The sequence below is a fragment of the Ursus americanus genome, chromosome 29 (assembly GCF_024610735.1).
Source record: "Ursus americanus isolate L20-20 chromosome 29, mUrsAme1.1.p, whole genome shotgun sequence".
Lineage (NCBI taxonomy): Eukaryota > Metazoa > Chordata > Mammalia > Carnivora > Ursidae > Ursus > Ursus americanus.
Window position 1 is genome coordinate 24878664 of NC_142155.1, and position 12800 is coordinate 24891463.

General features: G+C 38.9%; 1 protein-coding gene across 1 annotated transcript in view; it reads right to left on the reverse strand.

The window, feature by feature from the left end:
• PAQR8 (progestin and adipoQ receptor family member 8) overlaps positions 1-12550 on the reverse strand; it is a 114128-nt gene extending 101578 nt beyond the window's left edge. The window contains exons 1-2 of the mRNA XM_087857016.1: positions 12105-12550; positions 8116-8187 (exon numbers count right to left, since the gene is read on the reverse strand). The gene's annotated coding sequence lies outside the window, so the exon portion shown is untranslated. The remainder of the gene's footprint in view (positions 1-8115; positions 8188-12104) is intronic.
• Positions 12551-12800: the final 250 nt, after the last annotated feature.

Genomic DNA, 12800 nt, shown 5'->3' on the forward strand with positions numbered 1-12800 from the left:
TGGAAGTTCTGGCATGGTCTTACCAAAAAGAAACAGCACTGGACACTTGTTAAAGGTGGCAAGACAGATTTTGTTCAGACTACTGCAACAGGGAAGAGAGACTTCAATACAAAGTGAGCTCAACACCAACTAAGGCTGAGGTTTTTTAAGGGGTTACAGGGAATTCACCCCATAAAGGTAATTAAAAGGGGCTACTGGGTAGTAAAAAAGGGTGGAATAAAAAGGGACTAGGGACGACTATGAGGAACTAATAAAGGGGCCATGGGGAATTGGAAAATTACTGAAGGGGGTAAGTGGAAAATGGTTGAAAAAAGTTTGGCAATATGGGTTGGGACAAAGTACTTTTTGAAGTTTGACAGAACTTCGTTTTCTTGAGCAAAGACACACAGGGGCTGGGGTCACCTATGTTGAGCCTAATGTAGGCAGAACCAGGCTAAAGTTTGGTCAAGTTTCTTAGCACAGTATTCAGGCAAATCTTCTGTGCTGTGTGGGAGTTCAGAGTTCACTTTTCCCTCCCAGGGCATAGCATCCCTATTGGAGCAATTTGGAGGCTATGGGGGCAGTAGGCTGGGATCCCTTTTCTTTCTTTACAACCCCCAGTGGGTGATGGGACAGTCAGGGTGGACCACACTGAGGCTAGCTAACATGAAAGGCCCTGTACTCTGTTTCTGTTACCTCTATTGCAGAGAGTGGATGGAATGGCAATAGGTGAGGGACAATGTGATTGAGGAAAGAACTCCCAGAGAAGTCCCCACTGCTATAGAATTTGCTATGGCTGCTGCTTTTTGTGTTCCGTACCTGATAATCTCCAGGGAGATTATCAGGGCTGTGCCTGGTACAACAGATGATGCTGTGGAGGTTTCAAGATAGAGCTTGCTAATGTTGTAGGCCCTTGTACTCTGCCCTGCTTTGGTTAGAGCCTATGGCAGGGACCGACAGAACCTACAGAGAGGGTTCATTCACCCAGGTGAACCAGAGGCCCCAGACCTGCCCAGGACCGAACAAGACTGGATGTGAGTTGAGGAGTTTCCTTGGCTAGCCACAGCCACCCCAATCTGTTGAAGGGGAAAGGTAAGTATGCAACTGCTGTCTTGGGCCCTGTTGAAGCAAACAGCAGGCTTCCTCTAAATAAGCCAGGGGTGCGCTGCCCAGTGTCTGTCTCACTGCAGTGTGCAATTATCTGGGCTACAGTCAGCCTTCTTGCTTATTTGCCTCCGCTTCACCCTGGCTCCTGAACAGCTCACTGCTGAAAGACACTGGCTGGCCAATAAGCAAGCAGGCCCCAAACAGGGCCAGTTATCCTCCAATAGACTGTTTGCACAAACAGCTTTGTAGGAAAATCCCTTCAATGGCAACCAAGCAGAACAGACCTATTCCCACAGCACAGATGACAGAAATATCTTGCCGGCCAGACTGCTGTCTCTGTTAAGATAGTACCACCCACAGCTGTGAGGAACAGCTGATTTGTCTTGAAAAGAGAGGATTGTTATCATGAACACTAGGGCTGGCTTTGGGAAGCCAGGGCTGGGCTGGGAGTGAGAAGGTGGTTGGGGGACTCATACTTCTGCCTGGGACCAGGGGAGGAAGGACATGAACACTAGGTGTTAGGAACTGCCACATCCCTCTTCTTTATCCTTTTGACCATGGCTCCCTGTCACAGTTCCTACAAAGGAAACAAGTCAAGTTCAGGACTTGGTGGCACTCCTGAGACACCTTCAGAACATCCGCATTTCCAGACATTGCTCTCAGTCTATCTCCCTTGTCTTCCTGCCAAAGCACACTGTGAGCCACCTAGAAGTTGTTCTGAGTGTCCCAGCTTAGAGCTGGACAGAGGCTTAAAGGTTTCAAATTTTGAGAGCCTGAAAGAGGACCCAAGAAGGTAGTAAAGCAAAAGAGAAAGGCTTGGAAGGCTTAAATAAGAACCCAGGAAATCACTTAAGATCTGAAGTTGTGTATTCAACGTTAATTCAACAGACATTCATTAAGACCTACTCTGTCACACAACTGCTAAGCACTCAAGGTAAGAAGTGGAATAAGACATGGTCCAGTGGGGGAGATACTATGTAAACTGTAATTGCAATACAATGAAAGGAGGACTAACAGAAAAATGCCAAAGCAATGAGGTGAGGTCATTCCATCCTGCTTTCTTTCTTTCTTTTTTCTTTTTTTAAAAGATTTTATTTATTTATTTGAGAGAGACAGAGAGAGAGCATGAGCGGAGAGAGGGAGAAGCAGACTCCCCACTGAGCAGGAAGCTCAACCTGGGGCTCCATCGCAGGACCCTGAGATCACGACCTGAACCAAAGTCAGACGCTTAACTTGACTGAGCCACCCAGGCGGCCCCACCCTACTTTCTTCTATAGGTTATGTGGGGGGTGGCTCCCATGTAAGCAAAGTAGATTGGTAGCCCTCTACCATAACTTTCTCCTCCCCTATTCCCTCCCCTATTCTTTTCTTTTTCTTCTCTCTTTTCTTTCTTCCTTCCCCACAGCATCCAATGGTACCCAACAGCACTCACTCATCCCACTAATAGAAACAATGTTAAATAAGTTGCTGACCCCTGTCCTAAGGAAACAGAACTTTCCAGTGGAGTTGGGTTATCTAGCTCCTTAGTCCTCTGGTGTGAGGAGGACTCATTATGTTAGATTATTATTTTGTGGATGGAAGTTTCCTAAGTGACAAAGAATCAAGTTCAAGTCCTAAGATCTAAACCAGTCAGATAGAAACAATCTAATACAGAGAAAAGAGGAAAGTATCTGGATGGATGTGTTTCTTTTGAACTTGAGTTTTTATTTATGAAAAAATAAGAGTTTGAAACTATTATCAGTTTCAAACAATATAGTATGAAATCTCGGTACTCACCACCCACATTTTATAAGTTAACACTAACATATTTGCTTCAGATCTTTTCTTAAAAATATTTAGATTCAACTAAAGATCTACTCCCCTTCCCTTGCACCTCCTCCAGAAGAAATCACTCTCCTGAAGTTGGGTTGTGTCATTCATTCCCATGCATATTGTTATAGTTAACATATTTATGTGTCAATAAAAATAAATACTAATAGTTTATATGTTTTGAAACTTTACATAAAAGGTTTAATACTATACATATCTTTTGCTACCTGATTTTTTTTTTTACTCAATATGCCCTTGATATATGAGGTTCCAATAAAATTCTGTATTTCATTGTAAGAAGAAACTGATATATTTCTTATTTATTTCTATTGTATTTCTTATGCTTTCTATTTATCATGCTTTTCTTTGATTTCTTTTTTCCATCTCTTTTCCTACCTTCTGTGTATCAACAGTGTTTTCTTTATTCTTCTTTCCTTCTACTACTTTGGAAATGATACATTCTATTTCAATTTTTCTAGCCTCTATCCTTAAATTTTTAATATGAATAACTGCCTCCAAAATGTCTCTTCTCCTTCCAAACAAACAGACCTTAGACTATTTAACTTTGATCTGCTCTAGCCACTTGCCATGTTGTTATTGTGTAATGCTGTGCTATCTAACATGGTAGCCATTACCCACATGCAGCTACTTAAGTTGAAATTAATTAATATTAAATATAATTAAAATTTTTCTTGGTTGCATAGACACATTTTTAGTGCTTCATAGCCATATGCGGCTAATGGCTACCATTTTGGACAGAGCAGATATAGAACGTTCCAATCATTATAGAAAGTAGTATTGGACAATGCTAGTTATTTACATCTAATTTTAGTCCTCTCCAAATTAGTTGTCATTAGTAGTAATGATTTTTAGAGTCAATATTCCTTTAGATTTACCTTTGTGTTTACCAATTCCTTTGCTCATCTTTGTTTTTTCCCCTTACTTTTATATTCAATTTCCTTTCTTCTGAAATTATCCTATAGGAGTCTGCTATGGACTGAATTGTGTCCTTCCCACAATTCATATGCTGAAGCCCCAACCCTCAATGGGATTGGATCTGGAGATATGGTCTTTAGGAGATAATTAAGGTTAAATGAAGTCATAAGGGTGGGGCCCTAAACCAACAGGACTGGTGGCCTTATTAGAAGATATTCTGTAGGGGTAGATGTTTTTGTGATTTGTCCTGCATAGCCGACCACCTGGACCTGCATATACACAGGCAGGCTAAGGAATGTTGTTTGTGAGACTCCTGCTCTGTGAATAACCTTGGGAGCCTAGTTGTTTGAAATATATTATCTGGCCTCCAGGTCAGAACTGGCTCTTCTGTTCTGGATGCCAAGAACTATAAATCTTGTCACATCCCCTCCTGCTCCAGGCTGGGCTGGCCCCCCCAGAATGGAATCTGGGAGGGTAGGCAGATACACATGGCCCAGATTTCTTGAAAATAGAGAATCATGATAACATAGAAATACAGCTCGCTCCAAACAGCATGTAGGTGAACAAATGTTTAATTTCAAACCCTGTTATTTGCCATATAAATATAACCCTTATGGGGATGGTCAGTTGGAAGTCCCACCTGAGGGGAGGATGCTTTGCCCAGGCCTCTCAGTCAGGACTCCAGCCTGGCTATTTCCATGGGGCTTCCCTAGCTAATGATGTTGGATGTTGTAAGTACCTGATTTGATGTAACTTTGTCTTATTCTCATTTCTTGCCTGCTATTACCTTCACCTATGTGTAGATTCCTTTCCTCTTCTGTTTCTACAAGGTTTCTATAATAATAATAAAGTTTTCTTTCCTTTTTGAAACCAGAACATGGCTGTTGTGAATCTTTGTTTAGAACAGGAGAGGCAGAGAGACCCTTCTTTCCTTTTCTCTCTCTCAGTCTCTCACTCTCTATCTGAATATGCCCATAGGAAAGACCATGTGAGGACTCACTGGACATCTGCAAACCAGAAAGAAAGCTCTCACCAGAAAATGAACCCTGCCAGACCTTGATCTGGGACTACCAGCCTCCAGAACTATGAGAAATAAGTCTCTATTGTTCAAGCCATTTAGCCTGTAGTATTTTGTTATGGCAGCCCTAACAAATACAAAGTCTCAAGTGTTATTCTTTAATAATAGTTTATCAAGGTATAGGATTCTAGGCTGTCAGTTATTTTCTTTGGGAATTGAAAATATTATTCCATGGTTTTTTAGCCTTTGTTGTTGTAATAGAGAAATTTGTGGCTATCCTAAATGTTGTTCTTTTTTTTGGATTGCTTTTAATATTTCCCCCATATTTTTGGGTTTCATTGCAGTGTGTCTAAGTGAAGGTGTGATTTCATATTCCTTGCTTCAGGTTCATTATGATTCTTTAATCTGAGGATTCTTGTCTTTGACCAATTCTGGAAAATATTTACATATTATTTATTTCCTTAATTTTTCTCCATCTAGAATTCCCATTAAATATATTGAAACTTTTCATTCTATCATTCATTTCCCTTAACTTCTCTTTGTATTTTTCATTTCCTGTACTCTGCTGCATTATGGCAATTATCTTAGCTCCACCTTCTGGTTTACTAATTCTCTTTTCAAATGTGTCATTTTGCTTTTAACCCATCCATTAATTTATTCCTTCAATAACTATATTTTGCAATTCTAAGAGTTTGATTTGCTCAAAACTACCTTTCTTTCAGGGTCTTGTTGTGTACTATTTCTTTACTGATTTATTTTAAGTATATTGATTTTAGAATCTAATTGAATTTCTCTGGACTTTGGTTGTCTAGATTATGAACTGTGACTTTAAATTTAATGGCCTCTACAGTGACTTCCACCTCCGAAATTCTAGTATGCGCCCTAATATTCATTTATTTTTTTTATAAACACTGCTGGCTACTTTGCATTTCCAATCAATGAAGGTGGCATTGGAGCCTGGCAGTGAATAAAGAATGATTATTTTAAAAGCCACCTTCCCCAGACCTCTAGGGCTTTAAGCCAACATCTTCCATTTTCTCATCTCCCCTTCCTGTCCTAGCACAGAAAGAAACAGGTGGCTAACCAGATGAAAACAGGCCAGGAAAAATATCCATCTGGGTCTGGTTTCAGATCAGAGCTATTTTTTTGGAGGCTCATCAAAGAATCCAGTTGAAAGGCTGGGGAAAAGAGGTAAACATTAAACTTCTTAGCTTTCCAGAGATTTTTGGATTGATTGTTGTAGTTCTTAAAATATAAAATTAGAGTGTTAATGGTTTCCCTACACTCTCTGGAATACTGGAGGGCTGGAAGAATGATAATGAAGGCCTGTATTTCTTTTTATCTAAGGATTACCACAATTGAGCTAGAAGAATATAAGAAGATGCTGGAAGTGAACTATGGCTTATAAGCTGGGGATGAAGAATGCAGGACATGATCTTAATATATTTCTATAAAGGGGAAGTGAGTGATCAATACAACCATCTCTGCAGCTTGTATCTCAAAGTGCCTCACAAGCATCTTTCAAATTTTGCTCCTATGATGTCAAATGTTCAGTTGAGAAGAGGATGCATTGAGACTCAGTCTTCCCAAATCCTGGCTTCTGGTCTATTAAACTGATTGTGAATGCTGTGAACAGGGCCTGTATAAGTTCTTCGGCAAATGGCACGGAGCCAATTAAAATGGATATTCAGCTTACTTCAAAGGTCATTGGCTTTCCCCAAGATCCTCCTCCACTTGACCAGATGCAGTCGTGCCGCTTTCATGATTTATTTTCTTTGCTTAGATTTTTAGAATAAAGTTGATTGAGGCATAATTTATGTACGCTTTGCTTTATTGATGTATAGTTTATATATACCTTGTTTTAAAATTCAACAAAATATAATTTCCTTCCTTTTCCGTGCTATCCTAGACAAAGTTTTGGAACTAAATGTTAAAGTTGTATTCCTCTCCTGACTACTGGTGTTTTGAAAGATGTGGTTGCCTCTTAAATTTCTTTTCCTCTGTGTTGTAACTGTAAAACAATTTTTCATTCTAAACAGAGATCTAAATAAAGATCATTATCAACTAGATGCTTTTTGTAAGCCCTCGAGGCATTGTGTGTGAAGCACAGGCGTTTATTCATAATTTTTATGTCTCTCTCCTTCATTCCTACTTTCATCTAAATAGCTTTTAGATCTGTCCATATTTCCTCTGAAATGTTTCACTATCATCCTTTTCTTCTTTTCCTTCTTTGAACACCCTTTCCAGGCCTCATTTCTTTCATTTGATGAGAACAATCCATTCTACCTATTCTCTAGCCAGATTAATCTTCCTAAAGCACTTCATACTGTCTCTCCTTTTCTCAAAGGCTATCAAGGGCTCCCTTCTGCCTACTAAATCAAGCACAGCCCTACTCTGCCAGTCAGTGTCCTCCACAGTCAGGACCAATGCAGCCCTGCTTCTAGTCGTACTGTGTACTCACTTGCCTTTATATTTGGCTTAGAATGTCATTGCTGTCACATCTCCCTACAGGAAATATTGCCCACCTGTTGATCCTCAAATCAAATACTATCCCTTTCTTTAGCTATCATCACTCCTATGCAAATTTATATCTGCCATTTTTGAACTCCTATGGCACTTTGTACCATGCCTAGAACACACGTTGCCTTTTCTCATGGCAATTTATGTTTGTGCCTTATGTTCCATACTAGAATGTAAACTTTTCATCTTCTTCATCTTGGTATCCTCCTAAATACCTTGCATATAATATAATAAAATACTGGTAGTACTATTTGTAGTATGAATAAATATTCACATCTCAAAGCTCTGTTGGCTGAATAAAAACAGGCACTTAAATGATTTTGAAACTTCCAAATTATGATATACAGTTTACTTGAACGATAAGACAAAATAAAAACTGATGACAAATAATATCTAATTTACTGTACCATACATAACTCACACATAATTGAATAAATGAATGAATAAACAAATGTTATTGGACATATACAGACACTAGCCCATCTGTAAACTAGCAGAAAGTATTCATCATGTCCAGAGAAAAGGCTCTTTATACTTTAAACAGTAAAATGAAAAAGAAAAATTGTATTGTGCTGGGTAAAAATACAATACGCTGTCTTTTTAACTCAAAGTATTTTAAAATATAAAATATCTGTTTCCTTAATATTTAAGTAAATTCTACTGAGTCTGTTGGGTCAGATTCTGCATTTGGATCTTAACATACTCATTTGTTCTTATTTGAGTATATAATATATAGCCATACAGACCTGGGTTCATACACTGCCTTTGTCCCTTACTGGTATGGGATTTTGGGATCTTTAAAGCTGTAGTCTTCTCACCTGTAAAATAAGGATTAAAAATAAACAGATCACAAACTATTTTAAGGATTAAATGAGATTATATGGTAAAATGCTTAGCACAGTGTCTGGCATATAGTACACGTTCAATAAATGTTTGCTATTTTTTCAAGTTAAATCGTAACCTATTTCAAGAGATAGATTTTTGTATTCTAAAGTTGTGTTGTCTAATATGGTAGACACTACCCACATGCGGTAATTGAGCAACTGAAATGTGGCTAGTCTGAATTGGGATTTGGGTAAGTATAGAAATCACACTGGATTTTTAAAGACTCAGTATAAAAAAAGTAAAATACCTCATAAATACTACTTTTATATCAATTACATATTGAATTGATATTTTAGATAAATTGGGTTAAATAAAATGTATCACCAAATTAATTTTCACCTCTCAAAAGTAAAAACTGTTTTTACTTTTTAAAATGTAGGTACTAGAAAACTACATTATCTATGAGTCTTGCATTGTATTACTATTTGGCAGCACTAAGCTAAAGTCTCTGGTCCAGGACAGAATTAGGTATACAGATGTTCCACTAATATTTGACTGGTTGGTTGATATGGCTAAATCTCTTCAACACTTCATTACATTGGCACAATTAAAAGCATAGAGACTGTTTTTTTAAGTGCCCACAAATCAAGACAGATTTACAGAGTGGTTATTAATAGAGTATCTCATGTGTAAATGAGTTATTTACTCAGTAAGTTTTTGGTGATTTTCTTCTGCAAATCTTTAAGCACTGAAACAAAACTATTCAAACAGAGCTTTAGTGAAATTTGTGCAGTTAAGAATGGGAATGACCTTTTATTTGTCAATAATACCTTAGTAAAGCTGAAAAAAAAAAAACCCAGAAAAGAACGGAGATGACCTTTCCAGGACTAAGAAACCCAATTGCTGAAATTAACTTTGGCAAATGACAATGAATCACAAATTGTCTGCAGTCCAGCTATGTTGTCAAATCTAATGGGCAAATCAGGATTACTGATGCCCTCTGGCTCCTGCATTTTCCTGATCTTTATAGCATATCTAACTGGAAGGATTCCAGGAAGCAACAGATGGGGGCAGATGCTATGGCACTCTCCTGTCAGTGCAAGACATGCTGGCTAAATCCAGAGACCATTGGTCTTCTTCCATAATGTTCCTTAGGCATGGAGCAAATGCCTCTGATGGTTTTCAACACAGGCAGAACTGGAGCCAGATAATACTCTCAGAATGTATTACTCCTTTAGCCAGTTGGATTTGCACCAAACAAGATCTCACTGAAAGAAATATCTGGATTGGTTCTATTCTAAGCTTTTGGTGGAAGTGGGAGGGGGCTTGAATATGATTGTTTCATTGTTCCACAATGCACAAGGGGGCTTCCTCCCTTTCTTCCCCAACATCTGCTGACTCTTCTCCAACCACTAAAACCTCCACCACCATCTCACCACCACCGCCAGTGGTTAACATTTATTTAGTGCTTACTACATGCTACTACATTCCAGGCACATTTTTTTTAAAGATTTTATTTATTTATTTGTCAGAGAGAGAGCGAGAGAGAGCACACAAGAGAGCACACAAGTGGAGTGGCAGGCAGAGGGAGAAGCAGGCAGAAGGAGAAGCAGGTTCCGCACTGAACAAGGAGCCCGACTTGGGACTTGATCCCAGGACCCTGGGATCACAACCCAAGTTGAAGGCAGACGCTCAACCGACTGAGCCACCAGGCGTCCCCAGGCACGTTTCTCAATATTTTTCATCTGTTATTACCTCACTGAATACTCAAACCATTCTTTAAACTAGATACCACTCCTGATTTTCAAGATGAGGAAACTGAGGTACAGAGTAGTTAATTAAGTTGCCCACAGTCGCACAACTAATAATTAGAGCAGCCAGAAAGAGAAATGAGCCTGCTGATCTTGGTACTCAAGACCCCAGACTACAGCATGTAGAGAAGATTCTGACAAGTCTGTAGAACATAAGAAAACAGATCAGCTTAGCCAGGGCAAGCCTGGTCCTGTATGTTATTCCTTAGGCTGCTCTGGCACCTAGAGATGTGGAGTTTTTGACTTCCAATCTTTTGTGGCCTCTGAGTGAAGGCCAAAGGTATATAATGGCATACGGCATTTTCCTGAGTGCCTAAATCTCATTCTTAATCACGGAGTATTGTTTCAAGTTTTGCAACACGTAATATTGCTCATTGGTTTGAAGAGAGATATGTATCATTTAGTGAGAATAAATCGTTTTTATTATGATGCCTTTCGGTATTTTTTGGTCCCTAAGGACATGGAAAATGGAAGTACTACATATACTTTGTAATCTTTTATTTTCCACCATCTTCCTGCATGCTTCTGCTCTCCAGGGGGCCCCCTAGTGTTTTTTTAGCCTTGGAGACTGGCTTAGGTCCATCAAGGCATAGGGTGGAGAGAAAATGGATACAGAGGGAAAGCAAGAATGCGAGCAACAGTGGAAACGACTGATATACTACTTCATCAGGTTACACCTGCCTCTTCCTTCTGAACAAGAAGTAGAAGAAGGCCATTGGCTAAGCTCAGGTAGACTCTATATAGACTGTATGAGATGCATACAAATACCCCTAGCATTTTTTTTTTTAATAACAACCGGATTGATTTTTCTTTCTGAGTGGTTTGGAGGAGTAGGGAATAACAAATAAAACACTTTCTTTGCTCAAAGATCTCATGCCCGAATGAAAGGGAGAAACACCAATTAAATATCCACATGTCTTTCATGACTGAAGATTATGACATTAAGGCAAATTAAGCCTTTATCAAGAAACACAGCATGATTAATTTTAAATGGAATTGTCTTTACACCATTTCCATATTTGCCATGGGCTCATGGAATGTTAGAATGGGAGAAATTATTAGGAATTTTCTAATTTCCTCATCTTTTATATGAGGAAACTGAAGCCCACAGAAAAGTGTGTTAGAGTCATGGATTTGGTTTTCATACTCCCACTCCTTTGAACTTTTCCTTTGCAAATGAAATTATTTGCTTAATTTGCTTGCTTGAACAAAGCGTCCTGGTTCTTTTAGTATCAATTTCAACTTGTTTCCAGAGCTGAGAATATTGTCGGTAGTGCCTTCAATATAGTCATAAAATGATAGCTATGATCAAGGGATAAAGGTACTCTTAAGTTAATAAGTAATTATCTCTCACTGTATAATTGCAAACGGGATCCTCATGTAGAATTTCTTTCTATTTTTAAAAACATTTTGCCTGTTAATATAAACAAAAGCAAGCAGTCAGATGGCCACCTTTTTTCCTTGACTAAGGATCAATGTATCTACCCATTAGGATGACACCAAACACAAAGAAACTATAAACTGTGTAATAACTAAAAATACATATTCACATACAAACAGATGGCATATATATTTTGTTTAGGCAGATTATACTTAGAATACTTATTAGGGCAAAGTGAGTCCTGGAGACCTTTGAACATAAGCTAATAATTAATTGGCTGAAATTTCAGATATGTAATTAATAGGTGTCTAGTCCTGTTCAGTAAAATAAAAAACACATTCTGGGGCAATGGGACTGTTCTTGACTGTGCACTGGGTGGTTACATGGGTATACACATAATAAAAATTCATTGAGCTGTACACTTAAGTTTTGTGCATTTTACTGTATATAAATTATACCTCAAGAATAAATCTAAAAAGTATAAACCACAAAAGACTAAAAACAAGCAACCCCCCCCCGTTTTTGCAATGGTTGCAAACATGCAATTGATGTTCTAGTTATTTGTAATTTCAGATTTGCTATATCTTAATTACGATTGATACTTAAAGAGTGGCTTGAAATACTTTTCTGTTTCTTCTATTTAATTATCTTTCAATAAACTAAGTTACTTTAAAAGGTCTTGGGATCTCCTTATAAGGCGAGAAAGGCTTTAACTTACCCATTTGCAAGTAAGATGGTGTAGTAATTATGTGTTGAATTTTGTAGAATAACACATCAGGCCATCTCTAGGGGGCGGAATTCAATACTGAAAACGTTTCTTTCATTTCGCCCTCTTCCGCCGCCTATTCTTACGGGGTACTTTCAGGCAATGGTATTCAGAGAGCAAACGGGTCGCTGAACTAAAGAACCTTTCCCAAAGATGCTATTATTCTATTCCCATCCCACGGATTCTCAAAATTCACTTTTTTTTCTCGGAATGCCACTTGAGGGCAATTGCTTGAGAAACATACCCAGCACACTTGACTTGCATTTAAAAAAAACGATTTGCTTTTATGTTTTTATCTCCTTGCGTATAAACTCCCATTCTCTGACGTCTAGGTTACTTTTAGCACAACCGCCAGGCTGTCTTCTCTCTCAGCTGCAGGTCAAGGCACCGCAGCTTGAAAAAAAATAAAGCCCTACAAAACATCCGGTAAAAGGGGGAAGACTACGACTCCCAGAATGCAGCGCGTCTCGCCTCGCCCGGCTGTGCAAAGATCAGACTCCGCGAGCCTCCTTCCGTCCCCGTTGGTCAGCTTTTCTGTCAGTGAGGGGAGAAACAGAGGGCTCCGGATGTCACATTTCCCGCCACCGCGAGGCGCCGCTCTGGAAAGACGAAGAAGAACAGTTCTCGATTGGATACTCGCTATTCTCG